The following is a 21,827-nucleotide window of genomic DNA, read 5'->3' as shown; positions in this document are numbered from 1 at the left end:
ATAAAGCCATTGCATGCTAAGTGTGAAGCTTGATGATGATGCATGCAATGATGGATTATCTACTTTTGAGTAAGATTTTGAGTTTTCTTTTGTTTAATCATGATTGAAGTTGAAAAGGGCATGATTGTCATATTCGGCCATGATGCATTCATGAGCATGGTTCATGCTTCTTGCATGCTAGTTAAAATTTGTGTTTTGGATGGCTATGGACACCTTGAAATTGGCCATGCTCATATATGTATATATATGTTTGCACATGATGTTTTGGTTATGAACTAAGTGATGAATATGGTTGTTTAAAGAAGAAGATGTTGAAGAATGATTGTGAAATTGCAAGCACATTGGCCTAGCACACATATGAGTGCTTGATGCTATATTATAAGTTTTGAGCTACAATATGCAAAGCATTAACTAGTAAAATGCATGCTGTTTTGTGAGGTATTAAGTGCATAATTGGCCTCAACATGTACATGAATATTCGGCCTTGGGTAGCCTATTGAAGGCCTTAGCTTTTCCTTGATGCTCGAATAAATTGTATTGAATTGCTTGATGTAGTATAAAATGTGCATGACCATTGTGTATTCAAGCTAAAGAGTGGCCATATGACCATTTAAACTCCTTGTCATATTCGGCCATAAGCTAGCACAATGAGGTTTTAATAAATTGAATTTGTTTGAATTAGCTCAAGAGCTAAGAGGGCCACAATTGGACAAGGGGAAGGAAAAAGTGATCGAATAGCCGTAAAAGCCGTTCGACAACATCCGAGGTAAGTCCTCAAGAAGTGACCTTACTTGAATTACGTGGAATGAAATATGGATGTATTGATTATTGATTTATGTGTGTATGAGTATTCAAATAATGCCCGAGCTAAGTCCCGAAGGCGATTATGCTAGTGATTATAATTGTGTTTGAGCCTTAGTAACGAGAATGAAATATGTATGTCCAATGATTATTGATGTATGTGTGCATGAGAAATTGAATGATATCCGGGCTAAGCCCCGAAGACAATTATGCTGGAAATTATATCCGGGTTAAGACCCGAAGGCAATTGTGCTAGTGGCTACATCCGGGCTAAGACCCGAAGGCATTAAATGCGAGACATTCTATCCGGGCTAAGACCGAAGGCATTTGTGCGTGGTTATATCCGGTTATATTCGAAGAATCTTGGGCTGGAGGTGAGTGTTGGTTGCTGTAATAAATTCAATTAGTACACTCGAGAAGCCCAAAGAATAAGAATGCGTTTATATGTGCATTGGAAAGTCGACATGTTTGAGCAACATTCGCTCAATCGACTAATGAATTTCAGTTATTGAATTGATTGATACTTTGTGAAAGTATATAATGATGAAGTGTGAAGTAAGAATGTGTATTAATGAAATGATGCATTTGGCTATGTGAATGTATTGCTGTAATTAGAGTTGATTATATTCCTTGAGACTTACTAAGCATAAAAATGCTTACCCCGTCGCTTTGGATCTCTGTTTTATAGATTTCGCTCGATAGCAATCGGATTCGGGATCAATAAAGTCGAAGTCATCCACACTATCAACGTCTCTATTTTGGTATAAATTTTTGGTTGAACTTTGAAATGGCATGTATAGGACTACCCCTTGTTGGTTAAATATGTTGTGATGTATTTGTGTACGGCCATGCGAAAATGGCTCGTAAAAGTGAAGTATCGACTTAGACTATTTGCGGTTTGTATATGTATATATTTGGTGTCATGATGTGACCATGGATTGGAAATGGGAATGTTGGTCACATGATCAGCCATTGGCATGGTTAAAATGATCATATATGAACCTATGTATGGCAAGACTAGTTGGTTCATGGAGACTACCAAATAGGTAAGACCTACCTTAAAAACAGATGCTGCCAGCTGCAGTGACGTGAATGTGAAAAATCACCAAAATTTGTAGGAATGGTATTAAATAGTGAATAAGCTATGTAAATGAACCTTGATGAGTCTATTTTCATATGGAAGAAACGAAATGGTCATAGGAGTTACATGTTAAGAGATATTAAGGCTATTGTGAGACAGGGCCAGAATGGTTTCTGGGTCCCCTGTCGCAACTTTAAAAATTTACTATAAATTATCCAGAAAGAATTAGGAGTCATGCCTTATATGTACAGATTCCATTTTGAGTCTAGTTTCATTAGAAACAAACGGCACCAGTGTTAAAGCCCTGTACAGAGAGATATTCAAGTTATAACGTGCGAAGGTCAGAGCAGTCGATCCCTGTAACATGGGTGAATTTAACTAATAAACTGTACCAATTGGCCCGACCAAAAATTCTAGAAATAAATCCATGGATGGATATATGAGTCTAAATTCAGGGAAAATTTACGAAACCAGTTTCCGAGTTTTGAAACTCGAGATATGATTTTTAAGGCGACAGTGACGCAGTTTTCCAGCCTGACTGGAAATGTCAAATTGGTGGGCAAAACATGTGAACTTGGCTTGTTAACCCCTCGTGTCCGACACCAGCGATGGTCTCGGGTTCGGGGTGTTACAGATACAATTTATTCGGCATCATGGGATCACTCTGTCTGAAAATAAGATGTCGAGACAGGCAAAGATTTGTCTGATATAGTATGTCTATTTGTCTCTTTCTTTCTCCCTCTATTTCCATTTTTTGTTTCATTTTCATTTGGATATCATTTTGATGATTACTTTTTATGTGGCAATAGCTCTTTTATGTTTTGTCAAGTGGCAAATAGAACAGGAAAAACCAACTACACTAGATTGCGGTCCAAGAACAATTTACAGAAGGCACATAATGACTGTCTCCTACCTCTACGAATGCTTGTGGGAGGCATTGTAGCAGTGAATAAGAATGGTATTGATCGACATGCAGTTGACACCGTATGTGCTCTGAATCCAAATTCAGGTGTGAGGTTCAGATATTTTATGTGCAAAAAAGTATTAGAGTGCCTTATGTTTGTATGTTAGTTAAGTAGATTATAGATAAAACCTGTAGTAGGATCAACTAATTAGTTGATCAAAAGTTACACCTAGTTTTGTAATCGTCTACTTGCATATTTGCATATACTTAATAATAATCTCGTGTCAACTAATTATTCTATCTATTTTTTATTTAATTGTTTTGTTTTCAACATTTTATTTTTATTTGAGTTAAAGAAGAAAAACATGAATTGCAATTTTGACTTAGAAAAGAGAATATTCATTAGCGACTTAATCAATTTAAATAATCAATGTTAATATTTCACATGGGAATGGATATTCAAATCTTATATTTTACATGGTTATGATTTTAAGTCCTTATTTCATTAAAGTAACTTCATTATAATATCTTATTTTATTGATATCTTTATATTTAATCTAATTTTTATTATTTATTTTTTTATTTTAACTTTTAGATTTTATGCAATGCCCCAAATATCGAAAACCCTATTAAAATTAATTTTGGTATGTTTGTCGCGTGAGTGTGGGTCTGCCTTAGTGGTTTAGTGCTCTAGGAGTGGCTGAGAAGTCGTGGGTTCAAGCCTTGGCTTCAGTAGATTTTTGCTTTTTATTGAGTAAACCCTTGTCTCCAGCTAGTGGGCTTTTAAGATGATGAGAGTATGGTTCGACATAAAGGACTTGCTAGTCTAGTGGCAAGGGGCGTGTGGAATGTTCTTGGGGTCTGAGGTTCGAGGCTCAGCAGTGCATAAAAGCATTTTATTTTGCTATGTGTCGTGAGAGTGACCAAGTTGACCGAAATTGAGGTGTTCGAAAAGTGTTTGAATGGGTGGTTGAGGAGATAATGGTGGAGTGATTTTAGGAGTGTTGGGGGGGAGACAAGTGAGGAGATTTTGAAGGGATTTAGATAGTGTTCGGTTGGAGTTGGTGGGGGAGCCGAATGTGGAGGGAGTTAAAGAGTGTCGTTTGTGGGAAAAAGAGCATTTTTGGTAAAACCGATAATAGAACCTTTCTCTTCTCTAGTTGTTGCTCTACATTTTTGGTAAAATTGTATACTTGTTGCTCTCCATTTTGATAGCCTTACATTCTTGTGTGCTTTTGCATTTTTGGTTAAATCGAGGTGACCATTTGGTATTTTCTTTTCTTTTACTTTTCTAAACCTTAACCGTACACTTCTATTTTCTCTCTCATTTTTGTTGCTTGACCGAATACCCTTTTTGGTCCCTACTTCTCTTGTCCTCCTTCTCTCAACTACGTTTTCCCTCCTTATGTTGGCCAAATATCACTTGCCTTCTTTCCCTCTCTTCTCATTCAGTTTGTCATTGCTAGCCGATCACTCTTTTTCCTTTTGGAGCCGAACCTCTCTACACTTGAGTAAGGTAACTAATTTTTGTCATTTGGGTTGTTCAATTCGTGGCTAAGAGTCAGACTTACTGTGGCCGCTATGTTAGGTTCCACAGCCATTCTTTTCCCTCCTCCTCTCTTTGTCGACATAAGCTTTCTCTCTAACATTAGCTTTTATCCACCGTTTCTTATAGGGGTATGACTGTTCTCTGTGGGACTCAATCGTAAAGTGTGCCTTGTAGGACGGATACTTCTAAGTGTGGTATGTTGTTGTTCTTTTAGTTTTAATCAATTTCATCCGCGTTCTTAGTTAACAAGGTGGTAATTCTATACAGATTTTGTCAAGTTTTGGAAAGCAGTTTCAACCAATGGTTAAGGGAGAAATCGTTTGCTATTCAAGGTAGGCAACCATTACCATTTTGAGAATTAGGTACTATGTGAGATGTTAACTTTATCGATTAAAGGACTAACGTGGGGATTATGTTTGTATCTAGGTTGGCGACGTGGAGATTTGCTCACTTATCACAAGCAGGTTTGTAACCACACTGTAAAGCTATTAATCGGCAAAAGCCGAAAAGCATGTTCATACACACTACACGAGCGTGCACTCGCTCGTACGGTGAATTAGATACATAAACGCATGCATTTGACAGTAGAGGCCAGCATGAGCGATCTCATGGGCTTAGGCCGTTTTGAGCCGCGTTAGGCCGTTTTGGGCCTTGTGGGCCCACGGGCTCGTGGGCCCCACTCGGGTAAACCACACTATTGTGTGGAGATAATTGGGTCAGCTGTGTAGTTTACATGGCCAAGGTCAGTATGTGGGCTTATTGGGCCACACGAGTGTGTGGGCTTATTGGGCCACACGAGTGTGTGGGCCCACATCGGCCGTGTTATGGACTTAGGCCCATTTTCGCTGTTAAATTGTTAGGGTTGCACGGGTCGCACGAGACGACTGTGGACCTACTGTTGGGTCGGTTAGTACACCTAGACCCTAATTTATGTTTATGACTGTTATACCCCTATGAGGTAAATGATGGAAATATTCGTATGTGATATCTGAATGCTTGAGCATGCCATCTTAATTATATATGAAAATTTATACTATGTTGCATTGCATGGGGTGGGACATATGATATTGGAGGAAGTGTACTGAAAGGCTATAAGCCTATTCTTGGCACTCTGCTTTGCAAATCTTTATTAGTCTTAAGTAACCGGTACTATTTTCTGGAGTGTAGGGATGGGTGGGTCGATTTTATCCCCACATGGAGTATAGGGTTGGACGGAGTGGAGTGTAAAGGATGGATGGGTAGGATATTTGTATGCATTTTGGATACTGTACTGAAATGGGCTAAGGCCCACATTGATACTGTTACTATATTGGGCTAAGTCCTACACTGATATTGCGACTGTTATGGGCTTAGGCCCAGACCTTTCAACACTGTATGTTTAACTGTTTGATAAATATGGATTACACACTGAGTTTTCATAAATTCACCTTTTCTGCCTATCTGTGCAGGTAATCCTTAGGCGGGTCAGTGCTGCGAGGGGCTCGAAGATGGCCACACCATTGTTTATGTTTCGTTTTGGATTTTTGGTAAAAGTAGTTTTGTTTGGGTAAATTTTGTGTAATAAGGCCGTTTTGAGTTTTTACTTTTATGTGGGGATTTATTTAAATTGACTTATATCTATTAGCAGTAGGACACGGGTTTTTTTTCAAAAAGTAAATGATTTTCAGCTACCAAGCTACACAACTCGTTTTAAAAGCTTCCGCAACGAACAATGTTTTCAAAGCGTAATAACGATTTAGTATGGGTCATGTTTTGCTAATCAAACCTACAATTTAACAAATGAACAAATAAGTTAACTTCTCTTAAAGAACACAAATAAGGTTTTAACACAAAAAGGACTTTTCCAGTAAAACTACGCTTTTCAAAACTCAAACCAATGTGACATCACAAATTTGGCCATAACGTCTAGGTCGGGTTTGGGGTGTTACATTTTAATTGTGTTATTAATTTATTATTTTAAATTATAAATTTAAATTCATTAATTTTTATATTTAGTTTTAAAGTTAAAATTTTAATAGAAAATTTAATTTAATTAATACTTTTATTTATGCTTAAAAGTATATAGTTTAAAGTTTAGATTTCAAAAATAAAATAAAATATAATGTTTATCATAGAAATAAATATTATTTAATTAAAATATATTTTTAAAGGTCATGTTCTTTAGTGACGTTTGTGAGAAAAGCGCCTCTAAAGGTCGGTTCTATAGTGGCGTTTGTGGCAAAGCGCTACTAAAGGTCTATTCTATAGCGGCATTTGTGGAAAAAGCGCCGTTAAAGGTCATGGCGGCGTTGTCTTTAGCGGCGTTTTTGCCTGCTCTTGTAAAAGCGCCGCTATAGGCCCAAAAAACGCTGCTAAAAACCTGTTTTTGCTGTAGTGATGGTATGTGGGTAAAATTTTTTATGTAATAAATTTATTTTATATTTTGTAAAATAGATAAATAGAGCTTTGGTTGAAATGATAAAGTTAAAATATTTTGGGTTCAAATCCTATAAATTGTAAGTATTTTTCTAAAATTTATACGAAAAAATAAAAAATATTCTCAAAATAATATCTACCCTTATAAAAATAAGAGGCTTTGAGATGGGGTATAATGATACCAACTCAATCAGAATCCATAACCATAATATATATTTTGCATATTTTAGTGAGTTGTCCTTGATTTCATATCAAACAATGGTTTTATATGTTTTGAGTAACTTCTTCAAGTGATTATTATTTTTTGTTTGAACAAAAAAAGTTATTATTTTTTGTTATTTAGCCTTCAGCAATGGCTTTGTTCTTCCCAATACGGTATGTTAGTAGTATCGTATAAAAATTTCGTTAAGAATTTTGACATTTGCATGTTTAACTAAATCATAAAAGGTACAAAAGTAGAGTTCTATAAGTTAAAGGAGTCTAATTGTTATGAAATTTAAATGTGAGTGGTTTTAATGGAAATTAGATCATTTATATGGATAGTGGACATCCATGATATGGTTTTATTAAAATTATTAAAGTTTTTAAAGGGTAAAAAGGTAAATGAGTAAATAAAGATTAAATTAATTAAAACAAAGTGTTCATCTTCTTCATTTGATGAACCAAAACTGATTTTGGCCATTGGAGAAGAGGGAGCTTTCGATTGAGCTAGGGTTGTGTGCATGATGAGTTTTCAAGCCTAGTTTTTAATGATTTTTTATGTTTTCGGGATCATTGTAGCTTAATCTAGCTAGCCTGGGGAATAATTTGCAAAATTGTTAAAGATTTAGGATTTTTCCATGAATATTTTTGTATGATTCTTGAAGTTTAATGAAAGATTATGAGTCCTGGTAGATAAATAAACAAGTTCTGTAAAGTGATTTTTGATGAAAATATCATTTAGGGACTTATTCGTAAAAGTAGTAAAATATCATGGTTAAATTGTAAAATGATGATTTGTATGAGTTTATATCGGTTCATAATAAATTCAGTTAGCATGAGTTAGGGATAGGAATTCTTAGATTTCAATACGAGTTTAAGGACTAAATTATAAAAAGGTTAAAATGTTAGGGACAAAATTGTAATTATGCATAAATATGGATTACAGATTGAATTGAATGTTTGAGATGGATTGAAACACTTAATTGAATATAATTGTTTATTTAGATTAAGATAAATCTCAACCTGATCTAAACCGAGGAAAGGCGAAAATCATGAATTAGGTCGATCGTACTTTTACGCTCTAGCTATCGATGTAAGTTCACAGTATTTATATACGTAATTGAGTTTCTACTTGTTTTTTTACAATATAGTTAAGTAATTATTTGCTTACACTTAATTATTTCTTAAATTGTACATACATGCCTCTATTTGTATTTCGGTACCCCTAAATTGCACATATGTGCCCCTGTTCCTGCTTCGATACCCTGAATTGCACAAACGTGACCCTGTTTCTACTTTGATACCCCCTGAATTGCACATACATGCCCCTATTTGTACTTCATTACCCCTAAATTTCACATACGTGTCCCTATTTGTACTTTGGTACCCCTAAATTGCACATACGTGCCTCTGTTTACACTCTAATAACTTCAAATCGAGTAAAATAAGAGTTGCATTCAATTGTTGTTAAGTTAAAATATTTAGTATGCTCTTACTAAGCTCAATAAGCTTATAAGTTTTTGTGTATTGTTTTGTAGATCGTTATTGCTGACTTTTGGACGGATCGAATCTTTGGCTCACACTATCCACCGATGTTGGTAGTTCTTGTGCTCCTTAGGGTTGTGGCATGTATATGTGGCTATATAGGTTGTTATGGTACATTTTGACAAAATACTAAACTAAGTTTTTCGACACTTTACTAAGGTTGTAATTAGGTATCTTTTTGGTACAATTAGAATGGTATGAAAGTATTTACTTGTGGCTTGTTTTGGCTTGTTGGTGAATTAAGTTTCTATGTTAGAAATGGTCTTAGTTGTTGTATGTTTTAAGACAATATGGAACTAGATGTGTATGTTGGAAATAAGGTTAAATATGCATAAGTTTTGGTAAGTTTGTTTGATTGTGATTGAGGTGCCTTATAAGGCACATTGGTTGAATGGATTTTGGATCTTTTAAACTGGTTAAATTAAGCATGTTTTGCTAGGTTTTTGGTGCATTGATCATATGTGTATAAGGCTTGTAGGTACTTGTTGGATTGGGTGAAAGAAATGGCTTGATTTTGGTAAATTTCTTTTCCACACGACCAAAGACACGGGCATGTGTCTCAGCCGTGTGTCATGCAACACGGTCGTGTGCCCCCTGTAGGTTTTAAAGGTTGCAAGTCAAGCAGTTACACAGCTTGGCACACGGGTGTGTGAGGCCATTTTGGGAGTTACATGACCTGGCACACTGGTGTGTGGCTTGGCCATGTAACCAAAGCCAGAGAGTTACATTGGTACAGACATAGGCCGAAACACGACTATGTGTCCCTATTTTGATTGTTACACGGCTTGAGACACGGGCGTGTGTCTCAGCCGTGGGAGTCACACGACCATGTCACCCCTACAGTTTGAATTTTTCTAACTTTTTCCTTAGTGTTTCAAATGTTCCTGATTTAGTCCTTAATCGTTTCTAAAGTGATTCTAAGGCCTTGAGGGCTCGAATTAGGGACGATGTGCCTATATATTATTAGGTTATGCTATGTTTATTGAAATGTTTGGGAAATGAATGATTTTAAGTTATGTTTTTTCGGTAATGTTACGGATACGGGTTAGAGTTGTTACATTACTTGTCTTAATGTTAGTAATTATCACAAAGATGCATTGGTGAATGGTAAACTTTCCTCTTCGAGGCGCCTTATCCATGTGAGCAAACCTTAATTTTCCTCTTTAAACCACAGAATAATACTCCAAATTTTATTCTAAATGGGTTTTTCCATTATGCCTCCACTTAAATTTCACTCTAGTTCTAGTATTGCAAAGGATTAGTGGATTTTTAATGAAACCCACATTGGGTTCTTGATTTGATGAGGGTTTCAAACTAAGATCAATCCTTTTCCATCTATATCCATTGGCTTTAACATGTTTTTGTTTCTATGTTTTAAAGTTGTAGGTGTAGAATTCCAGGTGTCTTCTAGAGCTCAAGTCTAGCTCTCAACATGGCTATTGCTCTCCATACATAGTCTACAAGCATTAGTTCCAATTTGGTGTAAGATTTATTATTACAAATATCACAAGGATCTATTTTTTAAAAAATAAATAATTTTCTTTTGTGTATTTGACAATTTTTTTAAATTGATTTTTTTGACAAGTGTAAACCCTTTATTAGGGGTGCATGGATACTTCCTCGAAACAACACTAAATGATTACTTTTGGTGGTTTTTAATAGAGATACCAATAACCAGATGTTCCCTCTTGCTTGGGGAGTGGTAGAAGGGGAGTGTGTTGCATCATGGTGGTTTTAAAGAAAATATTCATAAATACAGATCATTCATAAAATTGTGTAGCTTTAAAATTGAAAAGAATTGCAATTAGTTAACATGCTTCTTTGTTAATTTTACATGGTTTCGATAAAGTGTTGATAGAGGAATACCCTAATATTTAGCGTAGATTGTGTGCTAGATACATTTATGCAAACTAGCCAAAGAAGTGAAGGGACTAAACAAGAAAATTGTATTTTAGAATTGTGCTAGATCAACCTTTGTGGAAGACTTTGATGACAACCCCAAGAATTTGGAAGAAATAGGGTTTAAATATACAAATGACCTGTTGGAAACACCTATTTAGTAGTAGATCAAGGCCTACTTCTCTGGAGAATCAACGTGTGATTGTCATGGGGCTAGAACTTTAGTCTCGCAACTCATGTGACCTTAGACGATTTCATGGTTTCAAATTTACTTAAGTCAACCTAACTCCTGCAAAGTGAGAAATCTCGATAGAAATTCTTTATGGCACCGAAAATATAGTGGAAGTAGCTAAACTACCACAAATCGTAGTGGTAGATTAAGTACTTTTTAGCAGTTAACAAGCTTGTTTTCTAGGCATTTTAATATATTTAATTACATTTTCATATTTCTTAGTTTAGAATTAAAATATTGCAAAATAACCATTTTTGTAACACCCCTAACCCGTATCCGTCACCGAAATAGGATTACTAAGCATTATCGTAAAAACGTAACGTAAAACATTCATTTTCAAACATTTCATTAATTATTATATAATTCATTCATACACATGCATATAGTCCCTTATTCGAGCCCTCGAGGCCTTAGAAACACTTTAGAAACTATTTGGGATTAAATAGTAAACATTTAGAGCTTTATGGAAAAAGATAGAAATTTTCACACTGCAGGGGTCACACGGATGTGTAACTCACATGGGTGAGACACACACCCATGTCTCAGGCTGTGTAACACTCTAACTAGGGTCACATGGGCAAGCCACACACCCGTGTTTCAAGCCATGTGCTAGGCCATGTAAATTTCGAAGAACCACCTTTAAAACCTACAGGGGACACATGGTCGTGTCGCATGGCCGTGTGTCACACACGGTTGAGATACATGCCTGTGTCTTAGGCCATGTAGACAGGAAGTAGGCCAAATTCCAGCCATTTCTTTCACGCAATTCAAGCACACTCCTACAAGCCATTTGCACATTCAATCAAACTTTAAAACATACCTAAAACATGCATAATAAGACCAATTCAAAAGGTCATTTATCCACACAACCAATATGCCTAAAAGGTACTTCAAATACAATGTATCAAATATGCTTAAGCATGTGTATAATTAACCATTCATCAACTAACTTATTTTCCATACCAAAAAATATCACAATTGGCACATATTAACCATACCAAATTAGATTCATTCCATGTCAAAGTAACATTACCATTTGGACCATTTTTCATATGCATCAAAACCATAGAAATGACACAAATCTAGCCATTCCCAAATGGTACCAACAACCAACATATATGCATACCATATTTCAATCTTGCATATCTAATTAAAACCTTTCTAAAGCATATCATAACTTGACCATGTTGAGGCCAATTTATCACCTATCACTTTGGTTATTTAAACATGCATTATCACATTATCAAAACAACACATATCAACAAGGCATCAAAATTACCAAGGTTACATCAACCAAAATGATATATACATGCTAAACTCATCAACTAACATAAATCACAAGTCCACCTATACATGCCATTATAACCTTGCTCAAGACATCAAAATCTACCAATATAATCATTGGATAGTGTGATAGATCTCCGATGAGCTTCCCAATTGATCGAGCTTCTGATAGTTTGTAAAGTAAAGGAAAAATAACTTTGTAAGCAATGTATACTTTGTAAGCTCGTATAAAATTTAAGCATAACATTCCATTTAAATAATAAACTTTATAGAGTGAACATAAACCTACGTCAATGCCATAAGAATCATAAATCTATATAATCATAAACTCAAAAATGAGTAAGTTCATTAATGTCGCATATATTTATCATTCATAACATGATAGGACTTTATGAGACATAATATATAATCATCAACCTTTCTATAAGATTATACACCTATCAATTTACTTACTTTCCATTTTGTTCCCAATGCTTATCATAGCCTAAATGACATTATCAATTCCCAACTTAGCGTATTTATCCATGATATAGGTAGATTCATCCATAACTAAGTAGTTTGCTTACATATAAATACATCATTTATCTCATCGATTCTTTTATATCATCATATTATATCCTAGTTATGAACTTACCATTTCACTTCCTTTTCTTACCCGTACCATTTGCATATTAGAAAGCATAGGAATAAAAATCAACCATGAACACAAGCTTGGCACAAGCCTAAACATCATTATCAATGCACGAGTTAGTGTATACATACATAAATTACTTAAAATAAAAACATGATGATCCATTTCCATGTGAACATATTTCATTTGAATCATTTAACCTTTCCATGAACATATGCATAATGCCAAGTGAAAGATTACCTTTTCAGTTCCTTTGAACATTTACAGTTCCTTTCTTTTTTCCTGTTGTTGAACCATTTAGAATATCATTGGATATGCGGGATAGTTCACACTAAGTGTGCTAACATATAACTGTAAAATTTCCTTTCCTTTATATCATTGCTTACATGAGTTGTGAAATGGGCTTACTCACACAAGCTATAGGTTAGAATGTAAGCTACACGATACTGCTCACACAAGTTGTGGAGTATCCGCAACAAATGCTGGACCTCAGCCATCGGTAGGACATTCAAGACCAGCACCCGAAAACATGGTAACCCTAATGACATGTCATTTTATCCTATACATTCTTAAGGTTCAAACGGGGCTCAAAAGTCATCGAATGTCGTTGGATTTTCATCGTTTATTTACATGATAAATTTCATAATAACACATATAAATATTGATTCATATACAATAGAACAACACATTAAACATACAATATAATCAACATTTAAGTGTGTATAGTTCATACGAACTTACCTGACTAAATTGCAGAAATGTCGAAGTACATAGGCTATTTCAAAATTTTCCATCTCTCCTTGATTTTTCACTTGATCTTGATCTAAATTAATAATTTCATTCAATGTATTAATTTAGATAGTAAAACGATTTATTTTTTTTAATTTAGTCATTTTTTGACATTTTTATAAAATCGCCCCTAACATTTTACTTTTATTCAATTTAGTCTCTGAGCCTAAAACTTGCAAATTAATCATTTTTATTGCAAACCCACACTAGTTGAATATTCATAGCTTCCAATACAACCCAAATTTATAAAAATTTCACATCAAGTCCTTGCATTTCTACTATTTCAATAATTTACTCCCTAATCGGTAAATTCAACAAAAATTACTTAACAAAATACTATTAAATACCAACTAACACTTCAAATTCACCATTTAATATCTAAAATCACATAGATTCATCAATGACAACATTAAATATCTTTAATAGTTTCAAAAATGAAGGTATGGGTTAGCTAAACTTAGTTGCAAAGATCTCAAAAACATAAAAATTATTAAAAACGGAGCTAAAACAGCCTTACATGCACACAATGAAGTTTGGCCAAAGCTTCAAAGCCTTTAACAATGGCTTTCTTCTCCTCAATTCGGTGAAAGAAATGAATTAGAAAAGATGATACAAACTTTGTTTTATTTAATTTAATTTAATTACAAAATTACCATTTTTTCCACTTAAAAATCATCTAAATTTCATGCTTTTAGTTGCCTAAAACCATCCACTAAATCCTTTAATGGTCTATTACCATTTAAATCCCTTTTCCATTATTCAATAAACCATTTAATCAGTCAAATCAAATAGTGATCAAATTTTACATCTTTTACAAATTAGTCCTTTTTAATTAATTAACTATCGAAACATTAAAATTTCTTAACGAAACTTTAACACAACCTTAATTACATTCTGTAAATATTTATAAAACCACTTGACTTTAGGGTTATACCACTTGAACTTAATGAATCATTTATGTAACACCCCACGCCCGTGCCCCATGCCGGGTCGAAATATGAGGCATTACCTAACTTAAACTTATGCATATAGACATTTTCATAACACCAAAGCATGGACAAATTAAATATTTTTCAATTTTATTTATATACTCCTTAATAAGAGCCTACTAAGCCTAAAACATCCATTGGAACCCATTTGAAAACATTCTGAGTCCTTTAAATAACTCTGAAAATAACTCTTAACATAGGGGCACACGCCCATGTGGGCGGAGCAACACACTCGTGACATTTCAACTTGGTCGTGCTATTGGCCCGTGTGGTTCACACGGCCTAAGTAATCCAGGGACACGCCCATGTCCTATACCCGTGTGGAATTAATTTTAAATGCACATCTATAGGGGTTTTCACACGACGAGGAACACGCCTGTGTCTCTGGCCCGTGTCCTCCACACGGCCATGACACACCCGTGTCCTAGCACGTGTGCAAAAACTTAGACATTCTGTTTCTAACGTCAGCAATCCTTAAGAGCCACATGGCCAAGGCACATGCCCGTGTGCTAGGCTATGCACTTCACACGGCTGAGACACACCGCCGTGTCTTTGCCTGTGTGTTTACTACCATGCATACTAACTTACAATTCTTATGTGCAGGGGACACATGACCATATCACACGCTTATGTGGTGAACCATGTGTCACATACGACCTAGACACACACTCGTGTGCCTACCCGTGTGGACAAAATAGGACAAAATAAGGCTATTTACCAAGCCTTTTTGTGACCCTTACTTATGTAACCTGCACAAAAATCACTCTACACTAACATAACGACACATCACATACCCAAAATAACGACAATGGACAACATTTCATTTATGCAATTTACTCATTCATGAAAATATCATCTTCTATATATAAAAAAAATGAGTATTGACCATCATCCATGGCTTTATAAAAAATGTGTATCACATTCATCATATGAGCCAACACATTATGGCTAACTAACTAAACACTAAACCAAGACTTGAGTCCCTATACATTCCAGAAAAAAAATTAATGAAATTGGCTATACCAATGTCTTGAGTGATAGTTTGATCGAAGCCTTTGATGTCATTGGATCCCCGATGCCAGCTTGGTAGCACTATAAGGAAAGAAAAGAAATGAGGGTAAACGCAGGAGCTTAGTAAGTACATATATGCAAATAAAGTGTAATTATAAAAAAATCATATTCATCCAACGGTAGCTTCTCATGCTTAAAATATATAAATCACTTAACGTCTCCATCTTACTCTTCTTTTCATTCATGTATACTTAATACACCTAGTTTTTTACTCAGGTCCTTACCATGAGTTCGGTATACATACCTCATCAAAATATTCACCAACTAAATCTTCAGGTTACTTGATGAAGTCTCGAAATATATATATGGATACGCGAGGAGTTTGCACCTAAATTCCATATAAGAAATCAAGGCTACCTCGTGTTATGAAACACTCACATTTGAGCTACTTATGGGCCTTTTTATCAAGTCAAGACATGGACCCCATAGCTATCATGTAATGTATGCTCATTTGAGCCACTCACGGGTTTGTACACAAAGTCAATACCCGGACCCACGTTACCTATAGCATTTATCTCATGAACTCAGACTCAACTCATGAGTTCAGACCACATAATTTTCATAACATGCCCCTTTGTATCCTGTGCTATGTCTAAGGTTCAACAGGGCTTCATATCTAATCGAATAGCATCGCATTTGCTCACATTGTAATTTACTCGCATAACATGTCATTTAAACATTCATGGCCACAATTAGAATTTAGATACATAACAATAATAAGCTAATTACACATGTATATTATTAAAATATACCAAAGTAGGCTTCAATAAAACATTATTTACATATGACTTACCTCGATACAAAATGATGAAGACGAGCTTAATACTCGTAAACTTTGTTCTTACCCCGATCAAGACTCGAATCACGTTTCTCTTGATCTAAATTAATAAAATTCATTTATTTCATCAGCATATCAATTTAGACACCCGAAAGTTCATAATTGGGCAAAATGACTATTTTGCCCCTGGACTTTCACAAAATGAGCATTTTACCCCTATGCTCGAAAATTGATTTTTATCGAATTTCTTCATATTATAGGCCTAGCTGATTACTTTTTATACTAGAAGCAATCCAAAATTTCCATTATTTCTCACATTTATCAATAATTTTCCAACTTATGCAAAATAGTCCCTATTAGGGTTTTCATGAGAAATCCCTTCATGAAATTTGTTTATCACACATCTAATACTCATATTCTTCCATAAGATTTTAGAAAAATACATATATGCTTTCATGGAAAAACCCTAATCTCTCAACCATTTTGCAAAATAATCCCTTTCATAGAAAGCTTATGTTACAAGGAGTCCAAAAATACAAAAATCATCAAGAATAACCTTAGAAATGACTTACTTGTAAGAGATGATAATGGCTGATATTTTGAGCTCTCAAAACCCCCCTTTTGAAGATGAAAACCGGTTGAAGAAGAAGAAATAAAAGATGAAGCCTGTTTTTGTTCTATTTTATTTAAAACTAGTTGGTTTCCAAAAAACCAACTAATTTTGACTTTCCCATCAATTTGTCCCCCTATTGCCAGCCACCCTATTCTCTAAGGGTCTAATTTCCCTTTAAGCCCCCCAATTTAGGTTCTTTAGCTAGTTGACACTATTATCTAACAAAATAGGACTTTTGCACTTTAAGCGATTTAGTCCTTTTCACAATTAGGCAAGCAATCGCTAAAATTAATTCACCAAAATTTTCATGTACTTATCTAATCATGATACAATACATAAATGATATTTAAAATAATTTCCTTGACCTCAATTTAGTGGTTTCGAAATTACTATTTTGACTAGCCCTAAAATTGGGCTGTTACAATCCTCCCCCTTTAGGGATATTCGTCCTCGAAAATCTTATCGGTAAAAAGGTTTGGGTATTGGCTTTTCATGATCTCTTCGATCTCTCATGTGGTCTCTTTAACCCTGTAACACCCCAAACCTGGCGTAGACTTTATGGCCGCATCTGTGATGCTACGTTGGAGTGAGTTTTGAAAATCACAGATTTAATAGAAAAGTTCATCAGTTTTAAAACCTTGTCAGTGATCTTTATGAAAAGCTATCTTATTTATTTTATTTTTTAAATTATAGGTTCATTAAGCAAAACATGCCTCGTACGAAAAACGTTATTACTCCTTAAACATTGTTTGTTGCGGAAGCTTTTAAAACAAGTTACGTGGCATAGCAGTTGAAAACCATTTACCTTTTTAATACCCGAGTCCTACTGCTAGCAGATATAAGTCAATTTAAATAAATCCTCAATTAAATGAAACTTTAAAATGACCTTATTACATAAAATTTACCCATATAACCTACTTTTACTAAATTCAAAGCGAAAACATAATCAGTGGTGTGGCCATCTCCGAGCCCCTTGCATCACCGACCCGCCTAAGGGTTACCTGCACAGATAGGCAGAAAATGTGAGTTTATGAAAACTCAGTGTGTAATCCATATTTATCAAACAGTCAAACATACAGTGTTGAACAGTCTAGGCCTAAGCCCATTTCAGTTGCAATATCAGTGTGGGCCTTAGCCCAATCTGATATGATGTCGGTGTGTGTACATGATCGAAATGCATACAAAGATCCTACCCATCCATCCTCTACACTCCACTCCGTCCAGCCCTACACTCTATGTGGGGATAAAATCGACCCACCCATCCTACACTCTAAAATTTAGTACCGGTTGCGAAACTGACAGTAATTGCAATAGTGTTGCCAGTAATAGGCTTATAGCCTTTCAGTACACTTCCTCCAATACCATATGTCCCACCCCATGCAATGCAACATAATATTAATGTACATACAATAAAAATGGCATGCTCAAACGTTTACATATCACATAGGGGTATTTTCATCATTTACCTCATAGGGTATAGCAGTCATAACATAAATTACGGTCTAGGTGTACTTACCGACCCAACAGTAGGTCCACAGTCATCTTGTGCAACCCGTGCAACTTTAACATTTTAACAACAAAAATGGGCCCAAGCCCATAATAAGGCCCATGTGAGCCCAGACACTCGTGTAGCCTATTAAACCCAAAAAATGGACTTAGTCGTGCAAACTACATAGCCAGCCTGTAACACCCCAAACTCAACCCAGACGTTATGGCTAGATCTGACGTGTCACATGGACTTATGACTTAGTATGCATTCGCTGGTTTAAGTGATTGGGGTGGTCTTTGTAAAAATAGCGGTTGAATGAAAAGCCGGTTTATCAAACTTTAGGCTATCCATTTGTTGTGCTTGTTGAGTCTTGAAAACATTCATTAATTTTGAAAACCCGCGCAGCCTAACACTAGTAGTTTCGTCATAGTATAAATATAATCAGAAAATAAAACCATAGCGGAAAAAAGAAATTTAAATAGCGGGCTTATTACAACTTAAAACCCAAAATTAAATCAAAATATAAAAATAATAAAAATAGACTAACTTAGAAAAACCAACTTTGCAGATGATGTAGCCACTCCGAATCCCTCACAGCTCCAAGCCCACTATGGTTGGGGGTTTCCTGCAGAGATGAAAATAAAGGGTGAGTTCGGTAAACTCAGTGTGTAACATAACCCAACCATAGCCCAAAACAGATCAAACCTCAAAGTCAGACTTATCTAGGCCATGGCCCAGTACAGAAATCAGAATGAAACCCATAGGCTCATAGCAGATACAGAACAAATATATCATGAATGCAGAAATCCCAACCCAGAGCCATCCATAACACCTCCGTACCAGCCTTACACCATGTGGGGAGACTACTCGACCCACCCAAACGCTACACACCACAGAAATTGCAGTGAGGCTGCCAGATATTGTGATGAAGTCACCAGATATAGATATTGTGGCTAGGCCACCAGGACAGATATATATAGATATATATATATATGTGGCGAAGCCACCAGATTGTAGCGAGGTTGCTAGATATTGTGACGAAGTCACCAGAATAGATATATGTGGCGAGGCCACCAGATTGCAGCGAGGCTGCCAGAATGCTTCCTCCATCAATATAAACCCATGTCCCTTGCAAAAAAAATAATATGTCATGGCATACGTATACAGAAACAAAACATCATGTTTTTCAGAAAAAAATAACCCTAGGGGTAAAATCGTAATTTTACATGCATAAGGGTATTTCAGTAATTATTACCTATTGCTAAGGTTTCATGCTCATTCTAACGTTTATCAAGTAATCAGAAGTACTTACCTCGTCTTTTTACCAAAGTGGGCCCGTTGGCCCATTGGCTCATTTTCGACCCATTAAGCCCAAAAATACTGTTGTGCACGAAAATGCACACTCTGTACTCTAATCATCCAAATGCACCATATTCATTAACAACTATCTCACGAGTGCTCGCACGCTCGCGAGTTCACAACATACCAACGTTTCGATATTTCGGCTTTTACCGATTCAGTCTAAGGGAGGGTGTCGTTTACACACCTGGTTGATGATGATTGATGACGATATCTCCCACGCGATAATCCTACAATAGATCACTAACACATTAGACTTACGAATTAACGATAACTAACATAAATCCACGTCAACTAACCCAATCATCCCACAAGTTAGTCATTTACGCACGAGGGACAAAATAGTCATTTTACCCTCCAAGGGTAAATCAGTAGTCCTACCCTACAGGGGTATTTCGGTATTTCTACCCTACAAGTGTATTTCGGTATTTCTACCCTACAAGGGTATTTCGGTAATTTTATAAATCGAGGGTAAAACGGTAATTCTATAAATCAGGGGTACTTTGGTAATTTTACAAGTCGAGGGTATTTCAGTAATTTTATAGGTCGAGGGTATTTTGGTAATTTTACAAACTAGGGGTATTTTGGTAATTTTACAAACTAGGGGTATTTTGGTAATTTTACAAACTAGGGGTATTTGGTAATTTTACAAACCAAGGGTATTTTGGTAATTTTATAAACCAAGGGTATTTTGCTAATTTTATAAACCAAGGGTATTTTAGTACTTTTACAAACCAGGGGTATTTTGGTAATTTTATAAACTAAGGGTATTTTGGTAATTTTATAAACCAAGGGTATTTTGGTAATTTTACAACTTATCCACTTAGGCCTACGGACCCATTGGGATCACATGGCCCATTTCACCCATCATGACTGAAATAGCGCCCTCTCGCTAGAGAAATTAGAAATACACACTGTTAGGAGACTGCAGTTAATCCGCACTCCAAACACTCTTAGCTGATGCCCAACCCAAACGAGCACGTCACAAAGCGAAAGGGATCAGCCAAGAAGGGTATGCCTACTCTCCTCATGGTTTGCCCTATTTAAAGCCAGCTCTCCATCTATTATTATGTTAGCTTCCCGATATGGGATCCCTCCATCACCAGAGTTTAAAACCAACACCAACTCTTGCCGTCCCAACATAGCAAAATAATCAACCTTTGTGTGCCAAGGGATTCGAACCAAAGTCCTCTCACATGCCAACTCACGCCACCACCACTAGGCCATCAACAAGAGCCAAGACTTGAACCTTGGACCCCTTGCTTCCTTTATGGCGTCACTTTCTTGTCCCCTAAGTGGCGCCACCTTGCCACTCCACTACACTCCTTTTTGTGTCATCTTTTACTCCTTTACTCTTAAAAGCCCAAACGCCAATTGCATCACCTGTTCATAAAATCAAAATTCCGAAGTCTACCACGGATTTAACTTAAGTTTGGGCCTTCCAAAGGCCTACTAACCTACTAAAATATATATTTTAACCAACCAGAACACACATAAATTTTAAAAATCACAGAAACACAGAAAACCCAAAAATTGGGGCGTTACACAGCCCAACAAACTACGTACATTCATGGGGCTTGCCCGTGTAGGGCCCACAAGCCTGTGGGCTCACACGACCCATTTTTGCTCAAAGTGGCTTAAGATGACCCAAGCCCACGAGATCGCTTGTGGTGGTCTCTACGATCATGTGTTCGCGCTTATGCACTTATATGACCACACGAGCGATCGCATGCCCATGTGGCACTGATGATACCAGTTTTTCTGCCTTTGTCATTTCATGATAGAAGTAGTGTGATTACACACCTTTTTACGATAAGTGAGCAATTCTCCGTAACTGATCGTGTAATTTCGTGATAGGTTTTAAATATTTATAATTAATCATTCTTGAAACTAACTATTATCGCGACGTAGGCTAGTGTACCTATCGAATAGTAGTATAGTTTTAGCAAGACCGGATTGTCGAACCCAAAGGAACTAAAAGTACTAGTAATGACTGTCTTTTTATTATCTAGCCTAACAATAAAGAGGTTTTGTTTTAACTAACTAATTACCTAAACTAAGAATTCACAGAGAATAGAATTGGGGAATTGATTTTGGGAAAATCGATTGAATTAAGACAATACCTAAGGAAAAATCCACCTAGACTGTACTTGTTATTCTGGCTCTGAATCGGACTATTTATTCATTTAACTTGTTC

At 35.8% G+C, this 21,827-nt stretch overlaps 1 long non-coding RNA gene across 1 annotated transcript; it reads left to right on the top strand.

Annotated features, from left to right (window-relative positions):
• Positions 1 to 672: 672 nt before the first annotated feature.
• On the top strand, positions 673 to 1,956 carry LOC128292872 (uncharacterized). The gene is made up of 2 exons (XR_008282836.1): positions 673 to 766; positions 1,490 to 1,956. It is a non-coding gene; the product is annotated as an uncharacterized LOC128292872 (long non-coding RNA).
• Positions 1,957 to 21,827: the final 19,871 nt, after the last annotated feature.

This window comes from Gossypium arboreum, chromosome 5 (assembly GCF_025698485.1).
Source record: "Gossypium arboreum isolate Shixiya-1 chromosome 5, ASM2569848v2, whole genome shotgun sequence".
NCBI classification, from domain to species: domain Eukaryota; kingdom Viridiplantae; phylum Streptophyta; class Magnoliopsida; order Malvales; family Malvaceae; genus Gossypium; species Gossypium arboreum.
The sequence above is the reverse complement of the archived record's forward strand: the minus strand, read 5'-3'. Positions and strand labels throughout refer to the sequence as shown.